The sequence below is a fragment of the Hippoglossus hippoglossus genome, chromosome 3 (genome assembly GCF_009819705.1).
Source record: "Hippoglossus hippoglossus isolate fHipHip1 chromosome 3, fHipHip1.pri, whole genome shotgun sequence".
In the NCBI taxonomy this organism is placed as follows: domain Eukaryota; kingdom Metazoa; phylum Chordata; class Actinopteri; order Pleuronectiformes; family Pleuronectidae; genus Hippoglossus; species Hippoglossus hippoglossus.
Window position 1 is genome coordinate 27,366,544 of NC_047153.1, and position 9,682 is coordinate 27,376,225.

Below are 9,682 nucleotides of genomic sequence, written 5' to 3' on the forward strand. Positions count from 1 at the left end.
GATTCTGGTTGCAGTTTTCTTTCTGAAATTAAAAGTGACCTGCAGTACTTGAGCAACAGAAAGTTAAGACCTGCAGCTGGACTCAGTCCACAGAACCCTGAAGCTGCACCACCACCGCTACACAAAGAGCTGTTCACTTGTTCGTTTAGAGTTCAGTGAAGCTCAACTCAGAACTTGAGTTAGTTATCGTTGCTCTTTGTTGTGACACATCTGTTGTTGTGATCGACGACTTCACTTACATTGATGTACAACGTGCTGGTAAAAAATTAAATTCATCCATCCAACACACTGACAGAATGTTTACCTGTTATGGCCCTGAATTTCATTACATTACATTTCATTTACCTGACATTAAGTGCATTCAAGACTGGCATTAAGTGCATTCAACCATGAGGGTACAAACCCAGAACAACAAGAATCAAGCAAGTAAGTACAATTTTCTTCAAGAAAGCCAAACTACAAAGTGCTATAGGTAAGTGCCATATAAGTGCTACTAAATATAGTATTTTTTTACATTTTTATCCAAGGTGTAGTCGGAAGAGATGTGTCGTCAGTCTGCGGCAGAAGATGTGTAAACTTTCTGCTGTCCTTATGTCAATGGGGAGCTCATTCCACCCTTTAGGAGCCAGGACAGCAAAGAGTCGTGATTTTGTTGAGTGGCTAGCTCGCAGTGAGGGAGCAGCAAGCTCATACACTTTCATACACTTTTTGTCATAAAACCTCTGTAAACTATTTTTTTTAAAATTCAGTTTAGTTCTCCTTGATTTGCTAAAGTTTGAGAACCATTGTATTAGACAATAGGGAGTTTGAAAAAAGTTACTGAAATGATGCTGAGATAGAATGACATTGTGGTACAGGTTATGATCAGGATCAAACCTAACTGGACATGACATATTGTGCTGAGCTGCTCCTCCTCTGTTACAGGATAATTACGAGAAAAACATGTGTTCATTCACCTTTGTCCACGGACAAAGAAGCAGTGACTCATGTAAGAGCCACTTTGGTTTGAATCAATAATGGCTTCACCAGGTCATTCAGGCTTTACTGTGCATGTAACATAAAACTGCAGTTATATATTTATTAAAAGTATCCTAGTCAACCATTTGATATATTAAATCTCACACAACACCTCTATTGAAGCATGATCTCTGCTGTACCACCACCTGCATTATTATTAAGTACCACAGCCCTGACACATCTCTGTCTCAACACGTCTGTCCTAACACCAATGTTGATTGGTGCCAACTTGTTCCCATTTCTTACAATATGGTGACCTGTCATACATGAATGTGTCAGCACTCGCTGCCATTCATCAGAGTGGCCATTTCTGTGTCTTTGTTGTCATCTTCAAAGTTACTTCACTGAATTTATCTTACGAGCTCTGTCTCAAATGTAAATAACAGCATAAATGGAAAAGAATGTCTTTAAGTTAAATGTAACTGTTCTGAGCTTATTTTAATCTTTGTCACCTATTATTTACCCTTGTTGTGTTGCCTGGTTTTGTCTGCAACTTTTTATCATGCCACTTCTCCCATACAAAAGAGGTTTCCAGTCAATGTGACTTAGGACTATACTGGCTGAATAAAAGAAGCACAGTGACGCAGTCGTTCATGGGAAGAAGGCTCTGGGCGTCTTTCTGTGTGGAGTTTGCATGTTCTGTGTGGGTTTTCTGCATGTCAGCCATGTCCTGGGTGGACCCTGCTCCTCGCTCTAACAAAACAGGAAAAATATGTTCTTTTCTGGTGACTGTTCCTCGACCATAAGTTGTCTTACCTTTAGGAAGTATTTATTTTACCCCAGACCACCAAAACTTTCCCTACAAGTAACCAAGTTGTTTTTGTGCCTAAATCTAACCAATTATTGCACTATTGTTACCATGAAGACAATGGCCTGCCACGTAGGGGGTGCTATTTCAGGAGATATAGTGCCTGTCTTGATGTGGTTTTGTGAGAGCTGCTTCTTGGACACACAAACTCCTCTTGAGAGATAACTTCAGTCTCACAGCTCATCCAGTGAAGCACCTTTCGAGCTGTATTGAAGCTTGAGATTGACCTTTTTCATCACCAAGCCCTTGTCCCTAGACACACTGGTTTTCTTTTAATACAACAACAAAGAATTGTTTGTCCACGCACAACATGTTCTTTTCTTTTCGCCATGATGCTTCTCAGAAATGACACTTAACACATCATTTTTCACGTTCACCTTGACTGCGAGCACATATGCATACAGACAGAAGGGACCACATTGAAAGACATGTTAAGGTTCATTCATATTCAACGTTAGATAAGTACATGGAAATGGTTCTATCCTTCTGTCTGAACTCTGCTTTCATTTCGTCCATATTTGTGCTCATCACCTGAAAGATTGCAAATACGGACGAGACAGATGAAACGGAGCAGTACCACCAAAAATCATGGGGGGCAGGTGAGCTACTAGTTCAAGTAAGATGATCAAGGAAGACATTTCTACCAACCTCCACCACCATCAACATGTTTGTTGGTGTAAGAAATTCTCGCCTCTGCACTGCCCTCTACTGGATGAATTGCACAACAACCATGCAAATGTAAGGGACACGTGAGTGCAGTGATAGTTACATTGTTTAAAATTGCGTTAGTTCATGCAGGACACTGAGCCATGTGCTCAGCTGTCATAAGCTGTCAGCTACAGATAGTTTATGGGTCTTCACTCCCTTACCAATCACAGCCCGTGCTCTCAGCAAAGTGGTCCCTTTAAATACGACCTCCTCACTTATCCCTGCTCAGCTACACTGCCACTCATGCTCTGCTGCCGGCAACTTGCCTCCACCACCCCAGCCTCCACCTTTTAGCACTGAGTCCAAACATGGTTGTGGTAAATGGTATTCATCTTGAACCAATATATCTTGCCTGCTATGCCCACTGGGGGGTTCTGCACGTGTTCCCTGTTTTATTTTAGCATGCTGCTTGGCTAATCCAGGGAACATCCAAAGAATGGAGCCGTCCGTGCCAAGTATAACTGTTTTCCCATTTGTGCAATAAATGGTTAAATCATGAAGAAGTGTTCGTGACTGAGCTACTATTATATGATTTGTTCTGTTTTATAACACAGAATTTTTTTTTAAGATATACATGTTTTTTACTTTATGAATTTGCCTTGTGCAAGGGCATTGGATAAATTACATTCAGCAATGCAGGAGCCGTCAACTTTGACTAAAAGTTGATTTGACATGTGTTAAGATACTGAAAGCACACTCAGCATACACAGATTTGCTTTAGCCTGCAGGTTATCACAAAAGATGAACTTCAAGGACAAGAAAATATTTCTTAACTAATAACAGGGACTCTTTTTGTGGATGTGAAGAGGACTGTAGGTCCACAACTTCTCCAAGTGTCTTAGCATCCGTCTATATTGTTTCTTGTCTATATTTTTCTCGTTTATTTGGTGCTTTTCATACTTTCATACTAACATAGAATTATACGTCTTACCCTCCACCCTCTGTGATCCAAGTAAGTGCAGTCTCACCACTGAGCAATGAACTGTTTAATTTGAAGTGATTAGACTTTTTTCTCTTCTCTTTAGTTGATGCACTTAAGGCAGTTTGATGGATGCACTTTACTTTTTCTGGAAACACCTACTGTTCCCTGTCAGTCTAAATATATCTAATGCAATCTGCTGCATCACAGCCCTGCCTTTACTGTACCAAGCTGTTTTTGTTCACACTCAGGTTCTCAGTGAACTCCGCTATAGTTAGTGTTGCTGTTGAATTATTTGTTATATGCTAAAGGTGTGTTTAATTCTTTCTCTGCACCCGCTGACTTAAAGACAGTGTATGTATTTAGTGTATGTATGTTTATTACAGAATCTGAAAATTCAAGCTAGTATTAGGGCCACTTAAAGGAAAAGCAATTTTGAGATTTTAAGATGAAAGTCATAATATTAGGAGAATAAAGTGATCCTTTTAGACTGTGTCATTTTAGAGGGAGGGATATCAGAAGATCAATAACAAATAACAAAAACATCTTTGTCACATCAGCACCAAATTATTATTAGTTTCAGGACTTTGAAAAGTTGGTGCAAGAAACTGAGTCTATTCTGAAGACGGAACAACATGAAGGAAGAAGATTAAATGTTTTGTAGAGGTTGACTGGGAAGTTATTGTTGTTGTCACTTATTTCCATTTTTTTAAACTTTATTCTCATTTTATCACAACATTATTCTTGTGATATTAGGACTTTTTTCTCAATAAAATTATGACTTTATTCTCTTGTTTCTCATTTATGTCTTCATTTTGTAATATTACGACATTATTCTCTAAATTTAAATAATTATTTTCATCAATATGGCTCTGCCGTACTGAAAATGGGGGAAGCAAATGATTAAATAAAACACAGAGAGTTGGAAACATAATAAAATGTAGAGTTAATACATGTATCATTTAGGTAAGATTAGACAAACTCTAATGTAATGTGTTAAAGCTATGAGTCTAAGTAAGCGGACAATATTCATTCAATTTAACAGAATTTCCTAAATATATGTAGAAACACATGATCAAGAACAAACATACTGTGTAGAACAACCCGAGTACCCAAATATTCTGCATTACTGTATATTATGTTCCGTGGTTCTGTTAATACAACAGCAGACCTGATAGGTAGCCTTCAGGTCTTCAGGTCTACCTGCCAGCAAACTAAGCTGTAAGTAGTCTCTGACGGCCCCTGAGGAGAAAGGAGATTAACTGAATGTGGCTTCTTTCCAATGGACTGCACGCTAAAAAATGTTTTCCCTCTTAGAAATGGGTCAACAATGATTTGTCTTTTTCTACATTGCAAAAAGGTTGTACTCCTGTCTGACTGTCATGAAATGTTTTCTTACAGAGAACCATCAGGGAAGACTTGTTGGGAACTATTTGGATAAGGGAAGGCACTTTAAAAAATGTAGCAGGAGATTGGATGATCCATCTGTCTATTGCTATTAGCCAAGCGGAAGAGGAGCAAAAACATCTTTTCCATCAAAAAAAGCCCAGTCCTGGAGCCTGATTTATAATTAACAGTGCGTAGGATTCATACTAAAAGTGTATGTGCGCCAAAAAAGATTCAGATTTATAAATCTATATACATATAAGGCAGTGTTCACTTTATAAATCACGCTCTACCTTGAAACGTGCGTATAGTGAATCTGCCTCAAAGTCCGCCCCCTACACGCCTACATTCAACTATAAATGGTCAATACAAAGCATGCCATGAATATTAAATTATCCTGCTGACCAATGGGTTTCTATGTTGAATCATGGCATCAAGCGATGAAAAGAAGAAGCACAACTCTCTGACACCGACATCGTGGAGCTGGTCAGTGAGGTGGAGGTGAAGAAAGACAGATTGTTTGGTGGCCACAGCAGTGATGTCACTAATAAAGAATATACACTGATACACTGCTGCTGCTGCTGCTGATGATAATACAGCGAGTTAAAGTGAAAGTGAATAACAAAAAATCTAATTCAAAGGTGGAGACAAAACATTATCACTTCACAGTCAGACTGTGGGGGAACTTGTTGTATCGCCTGTTCATCAGTGGATCCTAACCTCCACTCTGGGATATTATTTTGAATTAGTTTGAAAGTGAATAGTTTTTCTTTATTTTTTTGTGAGTGATCTCCTGTGTGCCTGATGGCACAGCCACGTTCACTGCAGCGATTTTACTCGTACTTGATGATACACGCACAGTCTTAGAAGATATTATTTAAAACTATTAATGACTCTGCTGTTTATTATCATCTGAACGTAATTTGCTGTAAGTTGTTTTATATATTTTTCAATTGAAGGTTCTTATGGAACAGTTTTGTCACACGAGCACAACTAAAGCTGTGTGTTTTAATGTTAATGATGAAGTGGATCAATAATCTGGCTTCAGTTCACCTCCTCACGTCTGCATCGCCACTTTCCTGTCTCCAAAATGTTCCTACGCATGGGTCAGACTTTTTGTGGAAGTGCGCACATTCTCCCTTCAAGTTTGTTTTTATAAATCCTAACATTTGCGCGAGAAGTGGCGTACGCAACGGTTATAAATGAGGCCTCTGGTCTTTGCTCAAAATTCAATGAAGAAGCCCACTCTCCTGTTTGGATGTCACTGATGTTACAGCAGCATGTACTCAAACCTCTCTACTAACTTCCCACTGCTGTCAAACCTATGACACACTCATAGCTGCCAGTAGTTCCATCCTCATAAGAAGTTGATTGGTCTGAACCACTGTTCAGTGCTACTGTGAGAAATCCAGCTGCCTCACGAGGTTACATCATCCCTGCTCATCCACGTCATGAGTCCTCCTGGCAGAATCAGGGCAGGTACATGAACAACCTCAGTCAGTTAATTATGAATAAGGCTTGTTGATAATGTACCAGCGCTTTGCACTAAAATGTTCTAGGATTTATCCATTTTCATATTTGTGCTAATTCATGGCCAGTTCTGTACTGCAGTAATCGATACTCCTGGGTTATAATGTTGCTGTGTTGGTGTTTGTGTCCAAGTTACAGACATTTTTAAGGAAGGTAATGTCAGTTTGTGTGTCTGTAGTTTGGTCAATTGGATGAACAGGAATTTGCATTCAAACATTCACGGTCTCCCAGGTTGATACAAGTTGATCGTTCCTACAGTTTAAGCGTGATTCAGCAGAGCTCTTCAGTTAGGATTCACATTGCACTGTAAGCAGGACCTCAATTTTCATCCAGTTTTATTCTGAAATTTCATCGTCTGTCGAGTGGCTGGTAAAAAGCACAAAATGGCAAGGAGATGAAGATGACCGTGGTCCTAGAGCAGCTTAACTGCACTTTGTTGTGAAAGAGAATTGTTTGGAAATGTTTGTCTGCTTCATGCTGGACCAACTGGTGAAGGAGGCTCTGAGGAAGAGGGGCTTATCATTCAAAGCATCAACCTACCTGACACAAACCACAGAGGTGGAGAGAGTCCTGCCTGAGCCCGAAGTCCCCATCAAGACAGACAAGCACTGAAGGATCCACGTGGACCAGATGCATCAACACAGAGACAGAATTAGGTCTCCATTCGAAGAGGCCAAGAGCTACCTGTACAAACTGCAGGAGGACATCAGTAAGAATCCGGAGAAGGTGAGCAGCAGAGAGAAGTGCACCAACAAACAGCTCATCTGATCCAGGAGTACCGTGACAGTCAGGCCAAACTGACCGCAGCCAAGTGGTGGTAGAAAGGACCAGAGTCCTGGTTGAGATCAACGAGAAGAGGAGAAGATGAAGCAGCAAATGGAAGAAAAAGGCAGCAGTATGTCTGACGGAAATCCAGTGGTGAAGATCAAGTAGACTTGGTTTTAGCTGAAGCAGGAGATTGGCCAAACTCAAGGAGAAATCCAACATGACGTGCAACCAGTGGTGGACTATCTTGAGCACCGGGACAATTCCTGGTGGCCTGATGGTCTTTTTTGCCTTGAACTGATAACGTCACCAGCAAACAGGAATGAGGTGAGAGACCTTTCAAATCCACTTATCTGGCAACACTTGGCATACTGACCACGAACAAAAGTGAGGTGAAATATCTCTGTCACCTCTCAAGGATTGGACAGACTTGGGGGTGACAATTGCTCATGTTACTCTGTTAGCGTTGTTATATTGTTTTACCTTCTGGTCTCCTTGATGCATCAAGTCTACATTAAAATTTTCTGCATAAGACATCAGCTTCTGCCTGAGTTCGGCTTTCACCAGCTTCCAGAAAACTTCCATAACAGTTATGAGTGCCAAAATGGAAAAGGTAGACAAATTTCCCTTTAATTTACAGTAAAATCTTCAAAACTTGTCATACAGACAGTGGAGGGTCACCATTAACAAGAGTGAGGTGAAATGTCTGTGTCACCTCTCAAGGATTGTTTTTTGAATAATATTTAATATGAGCAGGTTATGAGAAAGTTGCCAAATTTGCCTTTAATTTTCTCAAAAATTCTACAGTAAACTCTTTTCTGTCATGCTAAGAGTAGCGGTCACCATGAACAAGAGTGAAGTGAAATATCTGTGTCCCCTCTCAAGGATTATGTTGAATGCACTTATTGTAAGTCGCTTTGGATGAAAGTGTCAGCTAAATGATATGTGAAAAAAAACTATTATTTAAAAATAATATTTAATATGAGCCAAATCAAATTTCCATAACATCTGTCATTAAACTTTCAACGATTGTCTCCGGTATTTTTTTCATAAAAAACAAATGACAGACCACAAGACCGCAGTTGTAAATTTGTTCAGTCTATGAATGCATGAATGAATTAATAAGCTAAGAAATGAATTGATTATTTAAAATACACAAACTAATTGAACCGAAGTATGATAAATAACCTACAATTAATAATCAAAAATAATAATGATTTCTCATTACATCATACACAAAAATGTAACAACAAAATAGTGATAGTGATGAGGTATATGCAAATGGTCACTTAACATCTTATTTGTCAGATACCACAGTTTGTAAAGACTTTTGGAAATCCAGCTAAAAGTCACTAGATTCCTGATTCTTCTCATCTTTTCAATTCAGATCACTTCAAATTCAAATATATTTATTTTTTCAGATTTAGTTTTTGGCTACTTTTCCTGCACAGCAATTTCTTAGATCCACCAACAGATTTTCAATGTTCAGATCGGGGGTCAATGAGCAAGGAAGAACCCATAAACTTTTGGAGCGGATGCAATTATCTGTCTTACATTGCAAGATTGGGCATTTTTGTAACATTTATGTGCATTTCTCAAGAAATAATGCATCTTTATGAAAAAAAACAGGCATATGTGGAGTGCTAATACCTATAAAAAGGTAAAGTGCAGAATACATTTTTACTACAACATTCTATTTTCACTATAATATTTTTCAATAATTATCTCTGCCCCTGTCCATTTGTTGGTTGGATTGTATGTTTGTATTTTCACAAAACTTTGTGGAAGGATGTGGCATGGGTCAGGGAAGAACCCATTAAATGTTGGTGTGGATCAGGATCATGGGGATGATCCAGGAGATTGCCATCACTTTCACTTTGCAGGATAGGATGTTTTTGACATTTTCATTGACGGGAATGATTCATGGATCTCAATAAAAAAAACTTCTAGCACATTTTGGGAAATGATATATATATGAGAGTCAGTAATTTGGTGTAGCTTGATTTAATTTAAGGAGATAATTGGGCTGGTAGAGGTATGGTATAGGTACTTTAGTGTTGAAATATAATGTTTTTTGATCAGTATTAGATGTTGGGCACACAGAAATTGTATTGTTCTCTCTTCTCTTGTCCTGTAAGGTTTCCTCCGGCGTTCCACAAGGCAGCGACCTTGGTCTACTGATGTTTGTTGTGCATGCAAATTGTTTCTTGTAGAATTAGGCAATGCAAAAAAGAGATTAGCAGATTACAGCAGTACAAGAATCAGAATTTCACACATTTTAATGTTAATTTATGGACCTCGATTACTGGCTTGGTGAAATGCATTAAATTGGTGGAGAACATAAAAACCACAGATTGAAACAATTCTGTAGTTCTGATAGACGAGGTCACAGAAGAGAAACTAAAATGCTAAATATAATTTAAAATACATAATCCAATACATATTAAAATAATACTCCACAATTTAATTTATATTCAATTTAGCTGCAGTTTGTGTGGGCAGGTCCAATGCAACCTAGGAGACAAAGTCTGGTCTGCAATCTACACTAA

At 38.8% G+C, this 9,682-nt stretch overlaps 1 protein-coding gene across 1 annotated transcript in view; it reads right to left on the reverse strand.

Annotated features, from left to right (window-relative positions):
• Positions 1–7,194, reverse strand: part of LOC117753201 (putative gonadotropin-releasing hormone II receptor) — a 14,568-nt gene extending 7,374 nt beyond the window's left edge. The window contains exon 1 of the mRNA XM_034571145.1: positions 6,909–7,194. The gene's annotated coding sequence lies outside the window, so the exon portion shown is untranslated. The remainder of the gene's footprint in view (positions 1–6,908) is intronic.
• Between the last annotated feature and the right edge of the window lie 2,488 nt (positions 7,195–9,682).